Below are 27,118 nucleotides of genomic sequence, written 5' to 3'. Positions count from 1 at the left end.
ACTGGGTGGACTTTGCTGTCGGCTACAGGCTCTACCGTAGGGATGGGCTGCATCTTAATGGGCAGGGTGCAGTTGTGCTGAGGGAGAAGATGTCTAGAAGGCTGGAGGAGTGTTTAAACTAGGGACTGGGGGGAGGGCAAAAAAGAGAAATGTGGTAGACAGTGTAGACAGCAACCTGGAGCTAAGCAGTGGGAATGGGGGTCGAGCAGTGGGTGGGGTTAGTACAATTAAAACTGACAGAACAGCCAATAGTACCATTAGTAGCACAATGAATCTAAAGAACAACAACAACCATATAAACTGTATGGCAACGAATGCAAGAAATCTTATCGGCAAAGTGGGTGAGCTTGAAGCGAGAATGTCGGATGAAAATTACGATATAGTGAGAATAACGGAAACATGGCTTGATGATAAGTGTGATTAGGTGGTGAATTTACAGGGTTACAATCCCTTCAGAAGAGACTGCGGGGAACAGAAAGCGGGAGGGGTATGAATGTACATTAAATCCTACTCAATGCTGAGGCTATGGGAAGATATACGTGCAGGAGATGAACACGTGGAATCTCTGTGGGTAGAAATACAGGGAGAAAAAAACAAAAACAAAATACTGACAGGGGTTTTCTATAGACCACCAAAAGCAACAGAAGAAACTGAAACATTATTAAGGCAGATAGAAGAGGTGTCAAACCGCAATGAAATAATTATTATGGGGGACTTTAATTACCCGGACATAATATGAGAAGACAAAACTTGCAAATTTCACAAGGGGCGATAAGTTCTCGAGAACAATTAAAGATAACTACCTTACCCGACTAGTGCGGGAGCCAACTAGTGGGAGGGCCACTATGGGCTTATTATTAACTAACAAACCGGACTGAATAATGGGGGTGCAGGTTGAGGGGCACTTGGGGAACAGTGACCACAATATAATTAATTTCCAGCTGTCATTCAATAGGAAGCCTTATCAGGAAGCGACAAGAAAACGAAACTTTAGTAAAGCAAAATTTGATCAGCTCAGAACTACTATCGGTAACATTAATTGGGACAACATCCTCATAAATAACAGTACAGACGACAAATGGGAGAAGTTTAAAAACATCCTAATTACCTCATGTGAGCAGTTCATATGCTTTGAAAATAAAAGAACTACAAGTAGAAGGAAACCAATGTGGCTCGACAAGACTGTAAGGGGGGATATAAACGAAAAAAATAAAGAGTTTAAACTACTAAAACAAGAAGGCAGCGAAGAAGCGCTAAAAACATACAGGGGAAAAACAAATGATGTAAAGAAAAGATCAAAATTGCTAAGGAGGAGGTAGAAAGACTGATCGCTAAAGAGAGCAAAAATAACCCTAAACTATTCTTCAATTATATAAACAGTAAAAGGATTTGCACTGAGAGCACTGGCCCTTTAACAAGTAATGCAGGAGAAACCATAGAAGAGGATAGGAGAAAGGCAAATCTATTAAATAGTTTCTTTTCAAGTGTATTCACAAATGAAAAAAAAAGTCACACGAGATGCAGAGAAATAAAGGGAACTCCCCTCTAAGTATTGCATGCCTAACACAGGAGGAAGTTTAGAGCCAGTTAAGAGGATTAAAATTAATAAATCGCTGGGCCCAGATGGTATACACCCAAGGGTTCTAAGGGAACTAAGTGACGTGATAGCTAGGCCACTATTTCTTATATTTATGGACACTATCAAGACTGGGGTTGATACTATCAAGACTGCGCATTGCCAATGTGGTTCCAATATACAAAACTGGGTCTAAAAGATAGCCTGGTAACTACTGGCCAGTAAGTCTCACTTCAATAACTGGAAAAATATTTAAGGGGTTTCTGAGAAACACCATCCTAGAATATCTCAAGGAAAACAACGGAATAACTCCTCACCAGCTTGGGTTAATGATGGGTCAATCATGTCAGCCCAATTTGATCAGCTTCTACGATGAAATAAGTTCTAGGCTGGACCTGAGAGAGTCTATTGATCTTGTATATCTGGACTTCTCTATAGCATTTGACACCGTGCCGCATAATAGGCTGATATATAAAATGAGACAGCTTGGTTTGGGTGAAAACGTGTGTATGTGGGTAAAGAACTGGCTCAGAGATAGAAAACAGAGGGTGGTAATAAATGGTTCATACTTTGATTGGGCCACCTTTGCTAGAGGGGTGCCACATGGTTCAGTATTAGGCCCCATTCTGTTCAATATATTTATCAATGACCTGATAGAGGGGCTGCACAGTAAAATATCAATATTTGCAGATGGTACAAAATTCTACAAAATAATTAATACAACAGAGGACAATGTGCGGCTACAAAAGGACCTAGATAAGCTGAGGGCTTGGGCAGAAAAATGACAAATGAAGTTCGATGTTGATAAATGTAAGGTTATGTACATGGGCAGGAGAAACTGATGTCACCAATATACACTAAATGGGGTACAGCTAGGGGAAAGTGAGATGGAAAAATACCTGGGAGCACTAGTTGACTGTAGAGTCAACTGCAGCAATCAATGCCAGTCAGCTGCTGCAAAAGCAAATAAAGTCTTTGGGTGCATTAAAAGAGGTCTAGGGTCCAGGGCAAGAACATTATTCTTCCACTATATAAGGCACTTGTCAGGCCTCACATAGAATACTGTGTACAGTTCTGGACACCGCTGCTCACGAAAGATATTTCAGTGCTTGAGGGGGTTCAAAGAAGGGCAACTAAACTAATACATGGAATGAAGGGACTGGAATACCCAGAGAGGCTATCCAAACTGGGATTAATTACCCTGGAAAAAGACGGTTAAGGGACAATCAAATAACTATGTATAAATACACGAGGGGACAATACAAGGATCTATCCCATGATCTGTTTATACCAGGACTGCGACATTAACAAGAGGGCATCCGCTACATCTAGAGTAAAGCAGGTTTCATCACCAACACAGGAGGGGGTGTTTACTGTAAGAGCAGTGAGACTATGGAACTCTCTGCCTGAGGACGTGGTGATGGCAAAATCCATAGAGGAGTTTAAGAGGGGACTAGATGTCTTTCTAGAGCGCAAAGATATTACAGGATATAGACATTAGGTGACCAGCGGGGTTGTTCATCTGGGACTTACAGTCAGGTAGGAGCTATCAAAGGTTAATCCAGGGATTATTCTGACTGCTGTTATGGAGTTGGGAAGGAGTTTTTTCCCCGAATGAGCTAATTGGCTTCTGACTCTTTGGGTTTTTTTGCCTTCCTCTGGATCAACAAGGAAGGGGGGTGGTGGGGTTGAAACAGGCCAAACTAGATGGACATTGTCTTCAGTCAGCCTAACATACTATGTTATTATGATGTGCCCATAACTCTCATATGATATGTTTTATGCTTCCACCCTTTTTTGTAGCCTGTCTTTGCACATGTTCTATTTTATGAAACGAGCACCTTTATTACTGGCGTTGTGGCAAAATTCTGATGTATATTGCACCTTTTTTTACACAAATCAATTTAGACAAATTTACTACTAATTCATACCGAAAAGGGCAGATATGTTACCTCTCACTCCATTTTTTCAATGTTTTTAGATACATGGCTTTTTAAAAAGCCACAACAGTTGTAGCAATGTCACTCCAGTCACTAGGCGGTGTACAAAATGATTCAAGATCTCTAGACATATTTACAGATGCGAGAAATGGATCATTGCGACATTTGTAAAATTCGTTGCACTAGGTAACTAGGCACCCTAGAAAACTGGCGTGAAAAAGTTCGCTAATGATAAATACTCCCCAATGTCATTTTGTAGATGAGGTCTCCAGAACCAAACACTATGGGGCAACAGTTTGACTAAGAAAAGGTGGGATGCTTTAAATCAGCTTAATAAGTTCACTGTCTGTGAAAGGGGATGTGGTGGTCCTGATGAATTTGGGTGATTACAGTAAAGACTTGTACCCTCTGTTATCTGATTCAGTGACTTATAAAAAATTAAAAGCTTCCCCTGTGGATGTGGAAGAATTATCAAATGCATTTTCAAAGGAGGCAAAGAAAAAAGGGATTTTAGATGATAAAAATTTAAATATTTGAATATTATATTTTCTAGCTGTTTTACGTTTCCCCCAAGGTGCATAAAAATACTAAAAAATCAACCTGGCTATCCTGTTGTGATAAATTCCTTAACCAGCAGGATATTGGAGTATGTAGACACCTATCTTTAAAGATATATATTGTCTATGAAATCACACTTAAGAGACTCGCAGGCTGTGAGAGATTTGATACATGGTTTGAAAGTGGATAATAAGACAGTATTATACACATGTGATGAGTCATCTTTATATACCTGTATACCACACAAGTTGGCTTCAAAGGCGGTTAGAAAGGTTTTAGAGTAGGATAAGTCAATGTCACGTTCACAAGCTAACTGTCATTGTGCTACTGGGTTCCTCTGAGTCTCGGGTTCAATTACAGGGTGATATCACATCGTCACGTTCAGATCACATGATACACCTGTTGGCCTACTCATGTTTCATTCAGTACTGGATGTCAAGGTTTAAATCACTTCCTGCTGCTATATAACTGAATGGCTGGCTTAGTGATTGACAGTCCAGCCAGCCAATTTCCTAGTCTGGTCCTTTAGTCTAGTCCCCTGATTATTCCCTGACATCGGAGATTGCCACATTCAAGCAGTGGGGTTGCACCTTTCGTAGCAGATGCCCCGCTTTGTGGCAGGTCCAGTCAGAGAGTTTCAGGGGTTTCTGCTCTGTTCAGTACTTAATTACTTCCTGTTATCTGTCCAGCATCTAGCATCTTCTAGTCCTCTGTATACATGCTGTCCAGACTGCTCCAGTATACTGGTCTCCTTAGCTTCATTGGATGTTTTCGACAGACATAACACTGATGTTCTTTCGAATGTAATTAAATTTGGTTGGAAAAATATATTTTTTTCAGTTAATGGCTATTATTTCCTCCAGACTGTCAGTACGGCGATGGGCACAAAATTCACACCCAGTTATGTGACTCTACCTGGCAGTCTGGGAGAAAGTTATTTATTAAAAGAATTGTTTTTTTCCTACATATTAAAACACATAAGCGTTATATTGTCATTGTTTGGAACAAAGATGTTAAGATAAGCTAAAATAATTTATTTAGTATATAAACGATATGACATGAAATTATACATTTACACTGGAATACAGCAATGAAAGGGTCATTTTTTGGGATTTGAACATTTTTAAAAAAGCGGAAAATTTGAGTACTGAGGGACCTTTCCCATAGGACGGAATATTCGACAACAGCGTTGTGAGTTATGCCCTCCTGCGGAGTAATCAGCACCCAAATCTGCACTGCCAAAGTGCAGATTTTAATCTGGTATTGAAAATCGCAGGATCTGTAGTGGCCCAGAACATCATCCTGGTCCCCTCCATAAATGTCATACATGTTGGTCTTATGTGGATGCACTGTGCAAGGCTTGTCCTGTCATATGCAGTGTGTGTGTTGCACAGCTGCGGCGCTTGAGGAGTTAACAGTTATAAAATCACTGCCTGCATGTGAATGTATCAGGCTGTCATGTCTTGTGGTACAAGTGAGGTTATAGATGTGAGAGCTTGAAAGCAGGAAAGGGGTTGATGATCATCCATCGGCTCATTGTGTTGGAGGACCCACAGTGATGCAGGGAAGCCCCTTTAGCTTCCTTGTGTCGAAAATGGACAAGAAGGAGAGGCTCCCTTTGCAGGAGTTGAGGATCTTCCATCAACCCCCATCCGTCGGAGAATCCCCAGGGGCACAGGGAGACATTTCTAGTTTCCTGGTGTTTAATCTGGAGGAGAAGGAGAGACTTCCATACTGCATGTGAATCGCATGGAATGAGTGAGTGAGTCCGTAGAGTGAGAGAGAGCCCTACCAAAGTACCTAAAACAGGTACTCATTCACAATACAGGCATTTTCCTGTTCGGCTGTCCAACATTGGGATCACCGTACAGAGGTGCTTGATTGTAACACCCACGCACCAGCCATGTGGGGTGTGAATTGGCTAAGCCTTCTTGAATAATAGTCTGCCAGAGAGTCTGTAGAGTGACACCTACCCCCATTCCTCCTCTGGAGTGCTCCCAATCCAGGACCCGGTGACATACAGATAACGTGGACTGTAGGACTGTATTCAACCTGTGTATCCTCCCTACCTCTGAGCTATAGCCTGTCATTGCTTAAAGTGAATTGTACCTGAATTACCTGTTATACCAGTATATAAGTTATACTGGGCCTTAATCATTTTCTCCGCCGCAAAGAATACCGGTGTGTGGGAACGGTGGCATCACGAGTGATAAGTACTACTATTCCCCCCCATCCCCTTTATTGGCACTCCCTAACATAGGAGTGTTGAAGCTGGTTTGCAATCTACACTGACATTGGCTGCGTGTCATCCCTCCGGGACCAGAGCATGGTAAGTGCCACCTTGACGAGATCGCACTTATTCCTCCCAGCTCGTCACTTTGGCCAGGTGCCCAGGGTCACCCCTCTGGGGTGTTGCAGATCCTTCTGGCAATTCTGCATTAAAATCCACAGTCAGCAGTGTGGATTTTGCTGCAGAATTCAGGAGCAGAATATTTCGTCCCATGTGAAAGGTCCCTAAGACATTCTTTATAGCTACTGATTGCAATAGTGAGTTTAATACTTGCCATTATAAATCTAAGCTAAAAAATATACCTAAAAGACAATTCAATAGGATTTTTAGCAGTTGCACTAATAAAGAGGGTTTTAGTAATCAGACTGCTATTATTCAGAAGAGAACTGAGCATATTAAGTGAAGGAATAAGAACAGTGTTAAAACATCTGCTGATGAAGTGTCTAAAAAGTCCAGTTGGATGTCCCTTTAATTAGAGAATATTCAAAAGATGTCTATGTTATTAGGAAAGAAATAAAAACTGGCGTATTTTAATATACGACCCCATATTAGGCAATTTTCTGCCCGGTAAAATGCGCGTAATTCATTGATGTTCTCATAGTTTGAGAGATAGGTTAATCAAAAGCTTTATTAGGGATGATTCCAACATTAACAGTAGGATAAAAGGTTTTTTTTTCCCCTGCCAAAAAAGTAAGACATGTAAGAGAATCCATTATAAAAATGTAAAAATGGCATTAGCACTTTTTCCTCCGCTGATGGGTCCTAAGTGTTTCATTTCAGGGATTGGATGGCTTGTGACTCTTGCAGAGTTATATATGTTCCACGGTGTATATATAGAGGCTGAAATATGTTGGCCGCACATGTTGAAAATTAAAAACTAGGTTGGTGGAACGCTGCAATAATATCTGCAATGGAAAATTAGATCACAGTGTGCCGGCTCATTTTGTTAAACATCATAACAAAAAGCCCCCAAGGGAAAGTTTTTTTATGCAATAAAGTAAGTCTGTAGTAGCTGGAGGAGGGATGATTATATTTAAAAAAATTAGTTTAGAGAGAGGGATTCTGGATTTATTCTTTAAAATTGCTAGCACCACATGGTTTGGATATAGAGTTTGAGTTAAAATGTTTCTTAAAATGAGGATTGGGAAGTTAGGGAAAATGGGAGGCGGCATTGGTTCTTTAAAGCATTGGCTCTTTAAAGTGTACCTAATAGAAATGAGCGAACGTACTCGGTAAGGGCGATTTCGCAATCGAGCACCACGATTTTCAAGTACTTCACTACTCGGGTGAAAAGTACTCGGGTGCGCTGTGGGGCGGGGGGTTGCAGAGGGGAGTGGGGGGTAGCAGCGGGGAACAGGGGGGAGCCCTCTCTCTCTTCCTCTCCCCCCCACTCCCCGCTGCAACCCCCCGCTCACCCACAGCGCACCCGAGTACTTTTCACCCGAGTAGTGAAGTACTCGAAAATCGCGGTGCTCGATTGCGAAATCGCCCTTACCGAGTACGTTCGCTCATCTCTAGTACCTAACTATTCCGATAACTTTTCAGAGTAAGCTGCAGCATGTGTGCATGAGGATTAACACTTTCTGTCAATTATATGACTTGTATCCTGCATTTCCACCATTTTCCCCTCTATAGGATATACATCAGATTCTCCATCCTCGCAGGACTAGGGGGAGGAGCCTCTTCTGTGTTTCGTGTGCTGTTTTCTATAGAGTGTATACAGAGAACTACAGAGAGCCTGCTCTCTAACTGTCTGTAACACACAGAGATGACATCATCATGTAAAAGTGTAGAGCAAGCTTTAGCAATGTACATGTGTACTAATAGCAGCTGATATCTAAGCACTAGCTCCACTAATCACTTCTATGTGTATGTCTCTCCCTCCCACTCTTCTCTTCTCTCTGCGTACAGCTCAGTGAGCAGGATGACTCATCCCCAGCTCTGCTGTCCTAGGGTCCCCTTTCAATCATTTGACAGTAGCTAGTACACAGCAAGCTAGAAGGAAGAAAGACCCCTAGTGGCCAGCATTTTAGAGTGATTTTTCAGAACAAAAAACTTATTTTAAGTACAGTAAATAAATTAACAGTTTTGCTAGTTATTGCACTGGCTATCATCTAAGCACAAGTTATTTGAAAAGTTAGTGGGATTTAATTGGAGAAAGTAAAGCGTCATGTGACTTTTTAAAAATGGGTAAGGATGTGCGATTTTTTAATGAATGTTTTTTGTGTATTTATTAATAAAAAGATTGCTTTTAATGATTGTTCTTCCAGCCACAACTCCCCTCTGCACACTCTCCCCAGACTGTCATTATCCCCAACGGCTCCCTTAGTACTCTCCCATAGTAATAGTGCTTCCTCTTTGGCCCCACAAACTAATAGTGCCCCTCTGTGGCCCCACTTATAGTGTCCCTCAGTGGCTCCACTTAGTTATAGTGCCCCCTCTGAGGCTCCTCTTATATACAGTGTTGCTCTGTGACCCCTCTTTGTTAAAATGCCCTCTCAGCAGTCCTATTTAGTTACCCATTATGTGGTCCCTCTTACTTACAGTCAGAGATAGAGAACACAGCAGCACTCCCAGATAAACACCACTGGTGTGAGGCAAATAAATGTGCACAGCCCAAACTAGGAGCTGACTCCAAAGCTCCAGATTATAGTCCAAAATAGAAAAAGCAGGGCAGCATGCTGAATCGGTTAAGTAAAAGTTAATGCATCATGGCTGATGCTCCTTTATTGATCCAGATAAAACGAGAACACACAAGCAACGTTTCAACTCTGTGCAGAGTACCCCCGATTATGGATTATAGAGGAAGAAACTTTAGGGATAAATTAGTGCACACAGCATGTACTCCCAGAATACATACATGACAGAATGTGCTGGCACCTTTGAAATCAGGCAATTATCCCTGTCTCAATTGTGCCAGTTGCAATAATATGACTGGGGGCAATACTTTCACACACCCACGCACGGGTAAGAGCTATTCTATCAAAAGGAGATTTTCCTGCACTACATTGTTTATGTACAGTTATTTATGTCATTACTTGCCCTTGCGTATTATTATATGTGGGCGAAACGACGATGGAGTGCAGGAATCGTATCTCAAAGCATAAAAGCACAATCCGTACAGGAAGAACGGATGTACCGGTTGCTAAACATTTTGTGATTAAACAGCATTCGGTGAGCCAACTGCGTTTCTAGATCATTGAGTCAGTTCCTGACAACCTGAGAGGTGGAGATAGGGAAAGGAGACTCAAGTTCATTGAGTCCAAGGGGATTGAATTTGGAGTATAACCCGCTCCCATTTGTACAAGCTTCTAGGTGTGTATGAATCTCACTTTGTCCTGTACAGCTTGATAAAGACTCTGCACAGAGTTGAAACGTTGTTTGTGTGTTCTCGTTTTATCCGGATCAATAAAGGAGCATCGGCAATGATGCATTAACTTTGACTTAACTGATTTAACATTCTGCCCTGCTTTTTCTATTTTGGCCTCTTACATACAGTGTCTCTTCTGTGGCTTTTCCTAGTTGCTGTGACCCCTCTGTGGCCCCTCTTATAGTGCCCCCACTCCAGTAACTACTTTGATGTGCAGCCTCCTATCATTACACTCATAGTACATGACAGGCGCCGCACCCAGCAAAGCTTCATTCTTCCCATTAGAGTATAATGTCATTATTTGGCACCAGAGTGTAAGTAAAGGGGGTAGAGGTTTTCTGCAGCTAAGAAATGGAGTTTCTGCAGTTGGGCCTGGCGGGGAAGGGGAAAACACGCAGCAGGCCAAATTCAGGACTGTCCTGCTAGGAGACCTGGTATTAATACTGTGTTTTGCCTCATTTTGTCCATCAGCTTCACTTTAGGCATTTTTTTGCTGTACTATATTACTTCTCTAGTGAACCATAGTAGCTTATTCTTTTTATTTTTGCCCTTTTGTTTGACAGAAGGTTAAGTTGCCTTTAAGACAGTCATTTTTTAATGTAGTCCACTGAGCGCACACGCCTACTGTTTTATTCCACACTTTTAATTCACTTTTTATATACTCCCCGTTTCTTTGAAATTAGCTAATCTAAAATCTTATACTTTGGTTGTAGTATAGCATTGTTCAAAGTCTTTTTTATGTCAAGCCTTAAACCTCGGGACTCATTGGAGCCCAAATTTACTCTAATGGATCACAGGAACAACTTTGTGCTGCCAAATCTTTATTGTGACTTTGCACAAGTTGGGAAGTTCAAGCACCAATAAAAGTTAAATTGCGCATTCCACATTTAATGAACTACTTTGATTTTGCTTATTTTTCTCTCTTTGTCTCTAGAGTTGGTTCCATCCACTTTAGGTAAAGCTGGATGACGATAGGAATGGCTTCCGGTATCGCTCCTACATGGGGCTTTCCAACAGTCTTGTGTTGTACGGTTAGTTTGCGGTTTGTCGATTTGTCGCTGTACGGCTTTAATTGCTTTATAGTTCTCTATGAAAGTTGGGTGACAGTCTGGTTGTTGCCTTATTGGTCGTCACTGCAATCACTTATCTCTCAGAATCAGCTACAGTATCCGGAATCTTCGGCATAAAGGCAAAGGACAACTCATTGAATGTTTGCCAAAATGATGTTTCTTTTAATTAGTGTTTAGAAACTCGTTTACTTCTTCCATTAATGACACTGGGGTTCAAATTATAAAAGTAATTAGAAAAAATGAAATTTCAGTTTTCCTTCTCTAGAGTCATCTGAAGTTGGTGATTAAACGGATACATTTTAGCTTTCTGAAGGAGTCAGTAAAGTCGGATGACGTGTCATGAAAGCGTAATACACCGTTTTACAATTTAATTTCAAGATCAAATATTAAGTAGAACATCACCATCCAGAAAGCCCTGCAGTTTTTCTGCACATTAAATTTATATCCCCGACTTCAGATGACTCCTTCACAATGTCTAGAAATGCAGCAAACCTGGAAGCGACATCGTAAAGTGCATTCATGAGGCTCATACAGGTTCTTAAAAAGATGTAGCCGAGCTGAAAGTTTTCTTTAAAGTGACAGCTGCACAATAAATGAACATGTGCTCTACAGCCCCCAAATCTTTATACAGAATCGTAATGAAAAGTATCGTGTTGATGCATGGAAACTATCAGCAAGAATCATGGATGCTACTGACAGATCAGTTGGTTACATTGTATACGGCCCTCAAGGCCAGTCTTAGAGCTATTTCACATGAGCGTATATTGGCCGCCGTTTTCACGGCCGGCCGATATACGCTATGGTCTGATGTGTAAAACACATGAACGGGAGCACAGATCTAACATTTATGTGCCCGTTCAGATGGCATGGGCCCGGCGCATATACGCCAAGGCCGCCATGCCGTTGCCCCTTCACTCCCCCTTGCCGGCTCACCTCCTCTCTCCTCCCCTCCGGCTATTTGCAATGATGGGGGGGGGGGGCAGAGCAAAGCTCCCACCTGCTCTCCGCCCCTTGTCCACAGCCAGCAATGGGAGGAGACGGGACGGGGTGGTGCTTAGCTGCACCCCCGTTCCGCCCCCTCCCATTGCAAACAGCTGGAGGGGAGGAGAGAGGAGGAGAAAAGAAGGAGGGAGTTTAGCAGTCACGCTGCTTAACTCCCTCTGACCTCCGTTCTCCGTCTGCTGTCATTGGCTTCCATAGGAGCCCATGCAGCGACTGACGTATTCCGGCACAAAAGTTAGTTCCAGGACTATCTTTTCGGCTAGGCATCAAAGTGCCTTCGGCTAAATTGGCCGGCTGGGGACTTTTATGCCGTGGGAATACAGCCATGTGATCTGATGCATTGGAATCCAATGCATCAGATCGTAGCATATATTGGCCTGCCGTGAAAACGGCGGCCAATATACGCTCGTGTGAAAGATCCCTTAGGTTGGTTGGTATCCTTTGCAGTACTCTCAATAAATCCCCCTTCCCTTTTGAGCTGGTGCTGCTCCCCCAAGAGAGTTGGGGTCTTTTAAACGGACAACTGTCAAGCGCTTAAGCGCCCAACAGTTGCCCTAGCAATTATCGCTACTGTGCTTTCATACAGGAGTGGTGATCGCTTAGTAATCGCTTAGAAATCGCTTCCGGCTGCCCGCCTCCATTCACAGTAAACAGGCCAATCATCATCAGTTTGTTATGCCTCTACAAACCGAACAACAAACGATAAGCAGGTTGTATGCCATGCGAGCGTCTGCAGCGTGTTCTCGCGAGCAGATGATGTGTGAATCACACTAAATGTCATCTACTCGCGAGAACACGCTGGCCTGCATCCCGCACATGCGCACAGCCACTGGACGGGATCCAGGAGATTAAGGCCGCCTGCAGACGAGCGGGTCGGATCCGGCAGCGAGAAATCTCGCCGCGCGATCCGACCCCAGAGCCTGCAGGGGCGAGCGCGTACTCACCCGCGCCTGGCGGCCCCGGCTCTTTGATGTGCCGGCTGCCGCGCAGCCGGCGCATGCGCAGACCGGAGCCGGCGGCCAGGTGAGTGCGTGCTCCGCACAAAATTAGAACATGCCGCGGTTTGTTTGCCGCGCGAGATTTCGCGCGGCCAAACCGCGGCCGTCTGCATAGGAGTGCGTATTGTAATGCACTCCTATGCAGACTTTCAGCGGCGGAAATCCCGCGGGAAATCCCGCGGCGGGATTTCCGCTCGTCTGCAGGCGGCCAAAGGGGGGGAAAAATGCAGCAATAAACCATGCCCCCAAGTCCCGCCCCGACATGTCCCCCTTTTTTTTACTATGGCAAGTATTTTTTCATGACAAAGGTGGCAACCCTACTCCCATGATCTGTTTATACCCAGGACTGCGACGGTAACAAGAGAGCATCCGCTATGTCTAGAAGAAAGCAAGTTTCATCACCAACACAGAAGTGGGTTCTTTAATGTAAGAGCAGTGAGACTGTGGAACTCACTGCCTGAGGACGTGGTGATGGCAAAATCCATAGAGGAGTTTAAGAGGGGACTAGATACCTTTCTAGAGCGGAAGGATATTACAGGATATAGACATTAGGTGATCAGCAGGTTTGTAGTCCTGGGTCTTACAGTCAGGTAGGAACTATCAAAGGTTGATCCAGGGATTATTCTGAAGGAATTTTTCCCCAAATGGGCTAATTGGCTTCTGCCTCTTGGGGTTTTGACATTCCTCTGGATCAACTGACATACTATGTTACTATGACCCCTCCTCCCGGTGTCTGCGATGCGTACAGGACGTGCAGGATGCAGATACCAGGAGGAGCGGTCAGCGTAACAGCTCTGATAATGGCGGAATGGAGCTAAAGAGAGAGAGGGTCCATGACATACTAGATGCTGCAGATTCTATGGGGTTGCTACCCGGCCCTGCTCTCAGCTGACAATTACTTTTTAACAACCAGTAATATGGCCGCTAAAAAACAAATACCGGCTGCGGCATTTAGACATAATTACGAGTAACCAGCTGGGTGGCAACTAGAGATGAGCGAGCATACTCGCTAAGGGCAATTACTCGAGCGACCGTTGTCCTTAGCGAGTACCTCCGGCAGCGGAGAGCGGGGGGGGGGGGGGAGAACGGAGGGGAGATCTCTCTCTCCCTCTCTCCCCCCCCGCTCCCCCCTGCTCACTGCCACAACTTACCTCTCACCCGCTCCGGCAGCCGAACCTTTTCTTCCGAGCTGGCAGGTACTTGCTAAGGACAATACTCGCTCAAGTAATTGCCCTTAGCGAGTATGCTCGCTCATCTCTAGTGGCAACCCTAATTATACCTGTGTATAAACACATATACCAGCATCTGAGTATAACAGGCATTATCACAGAACAGCCCCGGGGGCCTTACTCAGGACTTGGACTACCTATATAAAGAGGAGAACCCTAAGGGTTCACACTGACAAGACATAGAGAGTGCTCCCTCCCTCTTGGCCAACATGCAGTAGACATCCCAATCATCATTGAACACTAAGGGGTTAAACGGCCGCTCAGTTAAAGGGGTTGTCCCGCGAAAGCAAGTGGGGTTCAGCACTTCTGTATGGCCATATTAATGCACTTTGTAATGTACATCGTGCATTAATTATGAGCCATACAGAAGTTATTCACTTACCTGCTCCGTTGCTAGCGTCCTCGTCTCCATGGAGCCGACTAATTTCAGCGTCTAATCGCCCGATTAGACGCGCTTGCGCAGTCCGGTCTTCTCCCTGGTGAATGGGGCCGCTCGTGCCGGGGAGCTGCTCCTCGTAGCTCCGCCCCATCACGTGTGCCGATTCCAGCCAATCAGGAGGCTGGAATCAGCAATGGAACGCACAGAGCCCACGGTGCACCATGGGAGAAGACCTGCGGTCCACCGTGGGTGAAGATCCCGGCGGCCATCTTAGCAAGGTAAGGAAGAAGTCGCCGTAGCGCGGGGATTCCGGTAAGTACTATCCGTTTGTTTTTTTTTAACACATGCATCGGGTTTGTCTCGCGCCGAACGGGGGGCCTATTGAAAAAAAACAAAAAACATTTCGGCGCGGGACAACCCCTTTAAGTCTGGGCAATCAGAATAGCTGTGAAGCGTGACCGCAGGGTGATGATAGCATTGTAACAATATTTAGATTAATTTCTTTCTCCACATTTTCAGGTGTTATTAACCAGATTTTCTCACTCGACGCTTTCCTATATAATCTCTGCCATAATTTCCAGCTCTCTCCAAGAACTGAATGTAGTGTTTCATTTCCTCATTAGCGTGTCTATGATTAAAGTACATATTACATCCCTCTGTTTCATTTTATGCTCGATTCACTTTCTTATTTAATACCGCTATAAATTGAACATGGTGCCTAATGCACAATTCTTGGGCGTTTAGTTCCAGATGGCGCTGCCACAGGGTTACAGTTGGAATTAATCGATAGACATTAAAGCCATTGAGAAGGTTATTTGGGTATTTGCTTGTGAGGCACAAATTACCAGTCCTTAGAAAAGCACTGCAGAGGTCGGTGCGCGCCTCGTGCCTCGCGCCTCGCGCCTCCTGCAAAGATTTAACCTGAAACAAAAAAGAATCTTCTGTGGTTAGTGTTGCGATCAGCCGGGTTTAATGGAGGAGCTGTTATCTGTAAAATGCCACCACCTGAAGCCTGTTATTTAAAAGAATCGATTGGGTAAGAAGAAGTAATTATCCCCCGTCAGCGAGGTTATTATTTAAGTGTTTGCCAGGTTTCTGTAAAGCTCAAAGCTATTTAAACCGTTCTATGTGACCAGCTTTCAACATGCCAGTCTTATAAAAGTTCCCACAGTGCCAGGTGAACAGGCATCCACTGTAGTAACTAACTTCACTGTATTGCCCCCGATGTCAGTCTCATAGAAGTCCCACAAGTGTAAGACTCATTGTAGTCTCCTCAGTACCGGTCTCACAATGGTGCCCATAATGTCATCCTCACAATTGTTTCTGCAAGAATCATAATAGACAAACGTTAGTGAAGAGAAAACTTTTCAAAAGTTCCGTTCGGCCAGTTCACTGAATTTGGGCAAAAAGTTTAGTTTGGACTGAATTAGTCCTAACCGAACAAGAACTTTTCAAAACTCCCTAAACATGGCGAATAAAACTGTATAAGAGCCATCAAAGTCCTGTATGACACTCTTAGGTCACATAAGAGTGTATCTAAGCACTTTCAAGCTGCGTTAATAAAGAAAAAGAAGAAGAAAAAAAGGAGAAAAATGCAAAAGAACAAAAAAGGAGAAGGAGTAGGAAAATGTAGAAGTAAAAATATTTTTTCCTTCATTTTCTTTCTTTTTTCCTTATTTCTCTTTTTTTTCTTTTTGAAAGAAGAAAGAGGAGTAAAAAGAAGAGGAGGACTAGGAGGAAGAGGAAGAGAAGGAAGATGAAAAGGAAGAAGAGGAATAGGAGTAAGAAGAAGAGGAATAGAAGGAAGAAGAGGAGGAGGAATAGGAAGAAGAGAAAGAAGATGAAGAGAAAGAGAAGGAAGATGAAAAGGAAGAAGAGGAATAGAAGGAAGAAGAGGAGGAGGAAGAGGAAGAAAATGAAGAGAAAGAAGAGGAAGAAGTAAAATAATTTTAGTAGACTTGGCCAAGACTAAACCCCCAAGGTTTGGATTGCAGGAGTCAGGAGAAGATGTGGTAAGAAGACTGCCTGGGGAGGAATAGGTAAGTATTCACATTGCCTCTTACAAATCCCGTTTTCTTATGTTGTTAAGGGAGCAGAATAAAGGAATCCCTGGCAAGAATGGATCTGTCTCATGACAGAACTGACCAACGCTGAACAGTCCCCACTGACTCAATTCAGCTTACATAATGCTGTCTGGCATCTTCCCAAATAAAATACGGCAGCATGCTGCACTATTTCATCCTTGATTTTAATGGAATCTGCGAGAAGCTCAAAATGGAGTGTCCAACACAGATGTGAATGTGACAGATGAGTCCTAATAAAACTTTAGACTGCTAACCAAGGATGTTTTCATTTCCTATGACCCCCGTTCATTTCCCTTAACCATTTCACCACTGGGAATGGGAAGGGTATCATCTCTTCTTAAGGAGAGAACCTAGGAGGTGAGTGAGGAGACTTATAAGGCCTTGCATGCTCCTCTGGGAAATATGTAAATAAGAAGGATGGAACAATACCTCTGCAGTGCCACCTATTGGATGGCAGCATTCCTGCAAATCAATGTCAGACTCTTTATACAGGTCTTTATAACAAAGACTGGGAATCAAAAACCAGAAAACAATACACAGACAGCTGTTTAGGGTTTTTTGCCTCCTCTAGGTGCTCTCCCCAAGGAGAAACCATACCCTTCCTGATCCGAAAAAACCCGAAACAGCCGTCTGTGTATGGATTTTTGGCTTTTGTTTTCAAAGGTCTGTATAAAGGATCCGACATTGACTTGCAGGAATGCTGCCTTCTAATTGGTGGCGCTGCAAAGCTATTGTTCCTTAGTTGCAAATTACCACTGCGCATGTTAGGCCTCATGTCCACTGCATAATTAACATTTTAAATCTGCAGCGTTTTTCCCGCACGGGGATCTGCGTGCTGGAAAAAAAACGCGACATGCTCCATTTTCGTGCGGGTCTCCCACAGGGACGGCTCCCGCAGGCTTCTATGGAAGCCATCCGGATCCGCAGAACACCCGTACGTGAATTAAAACTCACCTGTCCTGGACGCTCCCCTCTGTCGCGACCGGATCTTCTTTCTTCGGCCAGAGCGGTTGTGCCCGGCGCACGCGCGCGGCACGCTGCCGGCGTGCCGAGCAAATCTGCCAGGCAGAAAAAAAGAAGATCTGGCCGCGACGAAGGGGAGACCCGCAGCGTCCAGGACAGGTGAGTTTATTCTTATTTTCAGCCTCATGTCCGCGGGGCAGGAGGGACCCGCTGTGGATTCTGCATGAAGAATCCGCGGCGGACCTGATTTTCCCCGTGGACATGAGGCTTTACAGTCAACTCCTTTACTACCATAGATCCCTCAGGATGACACAATTAACCTCTTCGCTACCCTCTATCATCAGCAACATTGCTTTTAATTTCTTCACCACCCCAGACTACTAGGAATATTAACTCTTTCACCAACCAGACTACTGGGGTACTCTTCCCTCACCTATATCTTTCAAGAATATTATTTTTAATTTCTTTAACACTTTTGACCCAGAGTGTGACCATTTCCCTCCTCACTGGGGTTATTAGTGTTAACCCTTTAACACCCTAAACAAAATGAGTAAAATCTACTAACATATAAGATGGATATTACATTTAACAACAAATCTGTCAAAATGGCGCCATCTACTGTCAGGGAATGGTGCTGACTGAAGCAAGCTAAATCATTTCATCTCATGGACAGTGCTCCCATATCTCCAACTACAAAACAAAAGCCATGAAAGGAAGCGAAGGATCTAAATCTATAGATGATGAAATGTTTATAACCTCGAGTTTTGTGCTGCAGTCTGCAACATTTCAGGACTGAGGAATCTTACATGAATTTACATTGTTCTGATGGCAAAGAATGTAATTATTCTCCCTCTGTAATTTTTTCAAGAATGTTGTTCCCTTTTCACATTCACTTTCCTTTTACTTATCATCCGTACAAAGCCCTGAACAAGAAATAAGGAATTTACCCTCCAGTGATAATAAAAAGATAACAAGTACTACAGACAATTGCTTTATTGAAAACAAGAAAAGCTGAAAACATGAGAAACTCGACAGAATATAAAAGATATAGATTTTTACATAGATGAAGCAGGTGGTGTTGTGTACAGCGCAGCGGTGACAGACGGAGGCAGCATTTTTCAAAACCATTACTGAACTAACTGGTTACGCTCCATAGGAGGGCTCTGGTTCTTTAAACACTACGTAAATATATATATATCCAAATATCCATATAAGGCCGGCTACACACGATCGGTCAGATTCCGCATGCGGATTGTCCATATGGCGAGCCGTCGGACATGCACAGTACAGATTTTTTATTTTTTTTAAAACCCCTGCTGTTCTTGCGCCACATACTGTTTTTAATGTAGCTACCCCAAAGTGCCTTGTTCCCCTGTCACAGTATATCTAGAGATGAGCGAGCGTACTCGGAAAAGCACTACTCGCTCGAGTAATTTGCTTTATCCGAGTATCGCTGTGCTCGTCCCTGAAGATTCGGGTGCCGGCACGGAGCGGGGAGCTGCAGGGGAGAGCGGGGAGGAACGGAGGTAAGATCTTTCTCTCCCTCTCTCCCGCCCGCTCTCCCCTGCTCCCCGCTGCGACTCGCCTGTCAGCCGCAGCGGCACCCGAATCTTCAGGGATGAGCACAGCGATACTCGGATAAAGCAAATTACTCGAGAGAGTAGTGCTTTTCCAAGTACGCTCGCTCATCTCTAAATATATCACATCTACACATGGCATCACTTCACCTACTCAGTTACTCATGCCGTCACTTACTAATATACCGTAGTAACCCGGAACCATAACTACTGCGTCACAACCCTCGCATTACAGTCCACATCTGAGGTGATATGCCCCTGGCCATAATTGTCCATCATTGTCCCTAGTGTGCATCTCGTTGGATTGGTCTCATGTCTCCAGCTGCTTTGTTGTCTTTGGGTCCTTGACACTGCCATCAAATCTGGGTCCAAGGCACTGTCTGCTTCTTCAGGGACCGAGTCCCCTATGGGAAGAGAGATTATCTCTCCTTCCACGTGACGCGGTGTTATTTTTGGCCCCAGGTCATCAGGCCCCTTTTGTTGTCTGGTCACTTGGATCTTGGTCACTTCAGTGGCCTGTGCTGCTCAGTCCTTATTTCTTAAGCATCCTCTTGCTTGCTCCCCAGTATGGGACACGGATCCATTGGATGGTTCATGCTACTCTTGGAGCAATGGCTTCCGACACTTAACTACTTTGGCGCTGCTGTACATACACTGCTGCTAGGCTGCATCACACATGGAAGGGCTCCCCACTGCATCCTTTCTCTTCCTCCCAGCCCGGTCCTGGACCAGTCCTGGGGGTGTGGGTGAATGCTGTGGCTCCGCTACAGTGGAACAGCTTACCATGAAAATGAACCAGGAGGCTACCGGACATGTGTCTAAAAGAATACTTCAGGGAGCCCTACTATGTATAGGGCTACGAAGCAGACAGAGGGTCACTGCACATATGCTAACAAAGGTACATTGGAAGAAAAGGCTTCAATTTGCACGCCAGTAACAGAATTGGACCACCGCTGATTAGCAAAGTGTTGCCTTCTCCAATGAGTCACGTTTTCTGATTCATCAACTGGATGGACATTGGCATGTCAAGCGAGACAAACCAGAGAGAAAACACCCTGCAACCATTCCTGGAAGAACACAAGCTGGTGACAGCAGCGTTATGGTCTGGGGATTTTGTTTTTGGCATTCTCTGGATCGCTCTCCTATGTTGAAGGCATTTTGGAACCCATTTGGTAATGAATCCATCCTTCCAGTCACATACACCCATACATGCTTTTTGTCTTCCCCAGAGCAGGTGGGATCTTCCAGCACGACAAAGCAACATGTCACATGGCTAGAAATGTTTAACAGTGGCTGGAAGAGCACGACCAAGACTTCCAAGTACTTCCCAGGCCCCCTAATTCCCAAGACTTGAACCCAATTGAGAATCTGTGGGAACACCTCGATTGTTGTGTTCGCTCTATGAATCTTCCCCCACGCACCATCCAGCAACTATGGGATGCAATCAGTATGGCTACAGATACCCGATACAACTTACCAGCACCTTATTGAGTCACTCCCAGTACGTCTAGCTGCTGTACGTGCGGTATTGGCGGTTACTCTGCATATTAGCTGGTGGTCATAGCATTGTGACTTGACTCTACTAGCTTGTGTTCATGAGAGTGGACACAACTTGTATGGTGTCATGAGCTGGCACCAGTGGCACCTAGCATCTCCATACTCAACCCTCCGAGACTCCGGATTGTTACCTTAGTTGCTGTACAGAACAAATGTCCTGATTAACCAGAATTCCACCACATGCATGCAATGCTCAATTATCCACATTACTATTTTATTCACTCCAATTAAAAACTAAAGCCCAAGTAATTGGTCTAAGAAAATTATTTCTCCAACTCCTAATGATGCAAGAAGAAATGAGGCTGAATATCAGAGCCTCTGCTGAAGATGGGAACTGCATCCAGAGGTAGAGCTGCTTTAGGAGTACCCGGGATTCAAGAAAGCAGGGGGGGGGGGGGGGTGTCAAGTGCGAATACAAATGTACAAATGGACTTGAATAAAGTTATATGAACCCAAACAGGATTTATTGCGAGAGTTGCTGAGAGCTACTTAACCCCTTAGTAATGGCCCCATTGCCTTTTTACGTCCTAGCTAAGTGGGCTTTAATCCTCAGGGACGTAAAAAACATGCTCCCTCTGAGGACGTGACAACTCCAGGCAGTCAACCTGGAGCTGTCATAAGGGTCCGGGAAATCCAACCCCCAGTCATGCAATCAGCGCTATCCAGCGGGTAGTGCCAATCGGATGAAAGTGAAGAAAAAGTGAAAAAAAAAGTTAGAGTTTCAGCTCCCCTCATGGATCAGATCCATGAGGGCAGCTGAAACTACTCACCCCCATCCTCCGCATCTGATCTGGTCCAAAAAGGACCTTCAGCTGTCTTCAGCGCATGCGAGCTTAATGAAAAATAGCCACATATGCGCAGAAGACCAGATCAGCGCGAGGGATTTGAAATCTCCTGGCTCCCGGCTGCTGATGGTAGGGGTTTTTTTGCATTCAAATGTAACTTTTTTGTACCATTTTCTTTTTTGGAAATGATTTTCTTTCTGCATCGGTGCATTCACAGTCCCATAACTTTTCAAATTTTCCATTGTTGGAAGTCTGTGAGGGCATGTTTTTTGCGTGACAAGCTATAGTTTTTATTAGTACTATTTTGGGGTACGTATGGCTGCTTTGATCACTTTTAGGGTGCCTTCACACTTGCGATTAAATTGTGTGATTTTCGCCAATGCGAGAGCGAGTGAAAACGCAGAATTATGAAACCAATCATTTTCAATGGTTTTATTCCCATTTGCGATGTTTTCACACATGTGATGTGAAATGAAAAAAAATTGCGGCATGTCCTATCTTTCTGTGTTTTTTTTCTTTTTTCTTTTCTATGTTTCCCTATAGAGCCTCCTTTTTATCGTATCGCAAAGCACGAAAATGCAATTTTCATGCGATGCATTTTTAACATTAGAAAGTCCTATTGACTTGTGGTCGACAGCGTAAAAAATACAACTCGTCCCGCAAAAAAACAAGCCCTCAGACAGCAACGGCGATGGATAAATAAAAGAGTTATGATTTTTTTTAAAGTGGGGAGGAAAAAATGAAAAAAGGAAAAAAGTGACATGTCCTTAAGGGGTTAATCAGTTTATGGTCAGTAAAAGCATAATTTTGTAAGGATGTGCCGCCTCTGCCACCGACACACCATCTCGCATCCAGCAACACCGAACGTTATCGCCGGGCTGATTCATAGGGAACTGTGATAAATGTCGTCTCAAGCTGCATGTCAGCAGGGATGTGGCAGCCATCTTGGAAAATAGTGAGGTGGGAAAACATCAGAAATAGGGGACAGGATAAGAAAGTAACGGCAGTGTGATTTATACGCATAGACATGGCGCAAACAGCTTTATATCTGGAAATATTGAACATTTCCTTCACAAACTGAATAACTCTTTAAAGGGAACCTGTCACCTCCGAACAGCACCTTGAACTGAGTTATGGGGACCGGCAGCTGGGGAATACATGTTTATATTCACCCGCTCCCCCGTCCCGTGGGGTCTGCCGGTGAGGTCTGTGAATGGTCTGAAGATCTACCTCTTTTCAGACTGCCGTCCGATCATTTACGCCAAGTGTGTAGAATCATGGTACCGTGTACTGGGGGGGGGGGGGGTCGGCATGAATTGTATTTGGGGTGGATGGGGATTTATCTCAATATCTCTGCTAGGAGTGGTAAGAAGAAGGAGGTGCGGTGTCAGCGGGATGAAAAAAGCATAAAATACATTTATATTTATGGAAAAACCTGGAAAAAAACTCTCAATGCTTCCTATTAGGGCATGTTCACACGGGGGAGATTTGTCCGTAGCAGATTCGCAGCTGAAAGTCTGCATCAAAACCTGCACCGATCTCAACTTCCTGAGGAGGCCTGGGGCCCGCGGGCAAGGGGCGGCAGCCTTAGGATGCCTGGGCCCCGGAGGTGGAGGTCGGCAGCTTGAGGAGGACTGGGTCCCGGTGGGGTCGAGGGCGGCAGCCTGAGGAAACTTGGGCCCTTAGAGGTGGAGGGCGGCATCCTGAGCAGGCTTGGAGCCCGGGGGTGGAGGGTGGCAGACTGTGGCGGACTAGGGCCCGGGAGCGGAGGGCAGCAGCCTGAGGGGGTATGGGGCTCGGAGGTGCAGGGCGGCAGCCTGAGGAGGCCTAGGGACCGGAGGTGGAAAGCGGCAGCCTGAGGAGGCCTGTGCCCAGGAGTTGGAGGGCGGCAGCCACCGGACAGCAGCCTGAGGATGCCTGGAGACCGGAGGTGGAGGGCAGCAGCCTGAGGAGGCCTGGGTCTTGGGGGCGGATGGCAGCAGCCTGAGGACGCCTGGGCCCCGGAGGTGGAGGGCGGCAGCCTGAGGACGCCTGGGCCCCGGAGGTGGAGGGCGGCAGCCTGAGGACGCCTGGGCCCAGGAGTTGGAGGGCAGCATCCAGAGGACGCCAGGGGCCCGGAGGTGGAGGGCGGCAACCTAAGGAGGCCATGGGCCCGGGGGCAGAGGGCAGCAGCCTGAGGACGCCTGGGCCCCGGAGGTTGAAGTTGGCAGCTTGAGGAGGCCTGGGGCCCAGGGGCAGAGGGTGGCAGCCTGAGGATGCCTGTACCCAGGAGTTGGAGGGCGGCAGCCAGAGGACATCAGGGGCCCGGAGGTGGAGGGCGGCAGCCTGAGGAGGCCTGGGGACTGGAGGTGGAGGGCGGCAACCTGAGGAGGCCTGGGGACCGAAGCTGGGGGGCGGCAGCCTGAGGAGGCCTAGGGCTCGGGGGCGGAGGGCGGCAGCCTGAGGAGGCCTGGGCCTAGGAGGTGGAGGGAGGCAGCCGGAGGAGGCCTGGTGCCCGGGGGCGGAGGGCAGCCGCCTGAGGAGGCCTGGGGCCCAGGGGTGGAGGGCAGCAGCCTGAGAAGGTCGGGGCCCCGGAGGTGGAGGGCGGCAGCCTGAGTAGGCCTGGCTCCCAGGGGCGGAGGGCGGCAGCCTGAGGATGCCTGTGCCCAGGAGTTGAAGGGCGGCAGCCAGAGGAGGACTGGGGCCCGGGGATGGAGAGCGCAGCCTGAGGAGGACTGGGGCCTGTGAGCTAAGGTCGGCAACTTGAGGAGACATGGGGCCCGGAGGTGGAGGGCGGCAGCCAGAAGAGGCCTAGGGTCCGGGGCATTTGGCGGCAGCCTGAGGAGGCCTGGGGACCGGTGGTGGAGGGCGGCAGCCTGAGGAGGCCTGGGCCCGGGGGACGGCAACCTGAGGAGGCCTGGGGCCCAGGGGCAGAGGGCAGCAGCCTGAGGAGGCCTGGGCCCCAGGGGTGGAGGGCGGCAGCCTGAGGATGCCTGTGCCCAGGAGTTGGAGGGCAGCAGCCAGAGGATGCCAGGGGCCCAGGGGTGGAGGGCATCAGCCTGAGGAGGCCTGGGGACTGGAGGTGGAGGGCGGCAGCCTGAGGAGGCCTGGGGACTGTGAGCTAAGGTCGGCAACTTGAGGAGACATGGGGCCCGGAGGTGGAGGGCGGCAGCCAGAAGAGGCCTAGGGTCCGGGGCATTTGGCGGCAGCCTGAGGAGGCCTGGGGACCGGTGGTGGAGGGCGGCAGCCTGAGGAGGCCTGGGCCCGGGGGACGGCAACCTGAGGAGGCCTGGGGCCCAGGGGCAGAGGGCAGCAGCCTGAGGAGGCCTGGGCCCCAGGGGTGGAGGGTGGCAGCCTGAGGATGCCTGTGCCCAGGAGTTGGAGGGCAGCAGCCAGAGGATGCCAGGGGCCCAGGGGTGGAGGGCATCAGCCTGAGGAGGCCTGGGGACTGGAGGTGGAGGGCGGCAGCCTGAGGAGGCCTGGGGACTGGAGGTGGAGGGCGGCAGTCTGAGGAGGCCTGGGGACCGGAGGTGGAGGGCGACAGCCTGAGGAGGCCTAGGGCTCGGGGGCGGAGGGTGGCAGCCTGAGGAGGCCTGGGCCCAGGAGGGGGAGGGCGGCAGCCTGAGGAGGCCTGGTGCCCGGGGGTGGAGGTCGGCAGCCTGAGGAGGTCTGGGGCCCAGGGGTGGAGGGCAGCAGCCTGAGGAGGCCGGGGTCCCGGAAGTGGAGGGCGGCAGCTTGAGGAGAACTGGCGCCCAGGGGTGGAGTGCGGCAGCCTGAGGAGGACTGGGGCCCGGGAGTTAAGGTCAGCGACCTGAGGAGACATGGGGCCCGGAGGTGGAGGGCGGCAGCCTGAGGAGGCCTAGGGCCTGGGGGCAGAGGGCGGCAGCCTGAGGAGGCCTGGGCCCGGAGGATGGCAGCCTGAGGAGGCCTGGGGCCCAGGGGCGGAGGGCAGCAGCCTAAGGAGGCCTGGGGCCCGGAGGTGGAGGGCGGCAGCCTGAGAAGGCCTTGGCCCGGGGGACGGCAGTCTGAGGAGGCCTGGGGCCCAGGGGCAGCAGTCTGAGGAGGCCTGGGCCCCGGAGGTGGAGGGTGGCAGCCTGAGGAGGCCTGGGGTTCGGGGGTGAAGGGCTGCAGCCTGAGGAAGCCTGGGGCCAGAGGGCGGCAGCCTGAGGAAGCCTGGGCCCCGGAGGTAGCTATCCTGAGTGTATAATTACATATATCTATGTATAGCAATATGCAGCAAGACAGATTGGATCCAGGGTGATAGCCGATCACCACACGGGGTCAGAAAGGAATTTTTTGCCCCCCTGAGGAAAACTCTCTGGGGTTTTTTTTGCCTTCCTCTAGATCTTTGGATCCGGTGGCTCACATTTTAGGACATTAGTGGACCGCAGCAAGTTCTGTGGTCTCCACCGGTCCTAACCTGAGAGTCACTGAGATCATTGTGTAATTTACTAAATGGTCGGTAATATTTAATTACAATGTTGCTTACTGCTATTCTAATAAAATAGAATTCTAATCATACACATCATGGTGTTTGTATTTTGTCTGGAATTCTCCTTACACAGTGACCATGATGGGAGTGATCGCTGCCACCAAATATTCCAGAAGTAGTCTTATCCTACATATAATATAGTGTATCATCTCCCAAAGACACGGTGGTAGCTGCTGCAGGGCATGAACTATACAGGCTCCATATAGAGGGCAGAGAACCTATAACTCCACCTACAGCGATGTCATCATGTCAGCTCCTACCTCCAGTTACAAGTGTTTTGGGGTTCAGTCTCTAATGGGGGCACTAACATTGTCAGTGTCCTGGTGTCTACACAACACACTACCTGAAAATGGCTGAAAACTGTGACAAGAAAAGCAACTGAGTACAGAAGACACAGGAGGTCTTGTATAAAAAATAGGAGACAGACTAAAGAGGTATAATTCGCAGGGGTGCAAAAAGTAGTCATGGTGACCCGATAAAACATGGAAGAGAGCGACACTCAGCAAGGATCGGTATTATTAAGTAATGGCCCACATTTACTAAGGACGCTTTTACACGGAATGGTTATGCTTCAGTGTAAACACGGCTAACGATTGAACAATAAATGATGATTCATTCACTTATCGTTCATAGTTCATTTCATGCAAGCATAAAAATCATAGTTGGCTTTTTATGTTCCTGCAGGTCGTATGAACAGAAACCTACACGAACGCAATCTCTAGCCGGCTGAACGAGGAATAGAAAGGGATAATATGAACGGACACGGTACACACCAAAACATGAAGCGAAAGTGCAAACGACAACAACAGCAGCCATCAAAATACTTAGTATGCGGTATTGGTTTGTATTTTGGCCAGAACACGTAAGCTCACAAGCCCACGTCAAGAGTCCTTGTTGTCTTTTGCATCCTTACACTAAGAAGGCAACTAAAAACACAAGTGGGTCCATCGCCCCAATAAGGACAGCTCTACACTGGAACCTAGGACAACTTGGCTTGCCCTAGATGGTAACAGGCAGGAACCCCAGACAAGGATGTAACACAAAACAAACATCTGCAGACGTGGAGGGGAATTCAAACATAGGACATTGTTTAAATAATGCACCTGCACACCTGCAGATGGACAGACAAGACAAGGCCCTAGTGTCCACCTACCAGAGGACAAAAGGGAATGAACCAGACTTGGTTCGGACATACATGCTCCAACAGACAGGTAGAACAAATAAACATGGAACAGGCGTCCAATTATCAACGAATGGGTGGATCAGATA

The 27,118-nt window shown here is 46.8% G+C and overlaps 1 protein-coding gene across 1 annotated transcript in view; it reads left to right on the top strand.

The window, feature by feature from the left end:
* Positions 1–27,118, top strand: part of ALS2CL (ALS2 C-terminal like) — a 703,387-nt gene that overhangs the window by 503,994 nt on the left and 172,275 nt on the right. The window lies entirely within an intron of this gene.

This window comes from Eleutherodactylus coqui, chromosome 12 (genome assembly GCF_035609145.1).
Source record: "Eleutherodactylus coqui strain aEleCoq1 chromosome 12, aEleCoq1.hap1, whole genome shotgun sequence".
Taxonomy (NCBI): Eukaryota; Metazoa; Chordata; class Amphibia; order Anura; family Eleutherodactylidae; genus Eleutherodactylus; species Eleutherodactylus coqui.
This window is presented reverse-complemented; position numbering and strand designations above follow the sequence as displayed.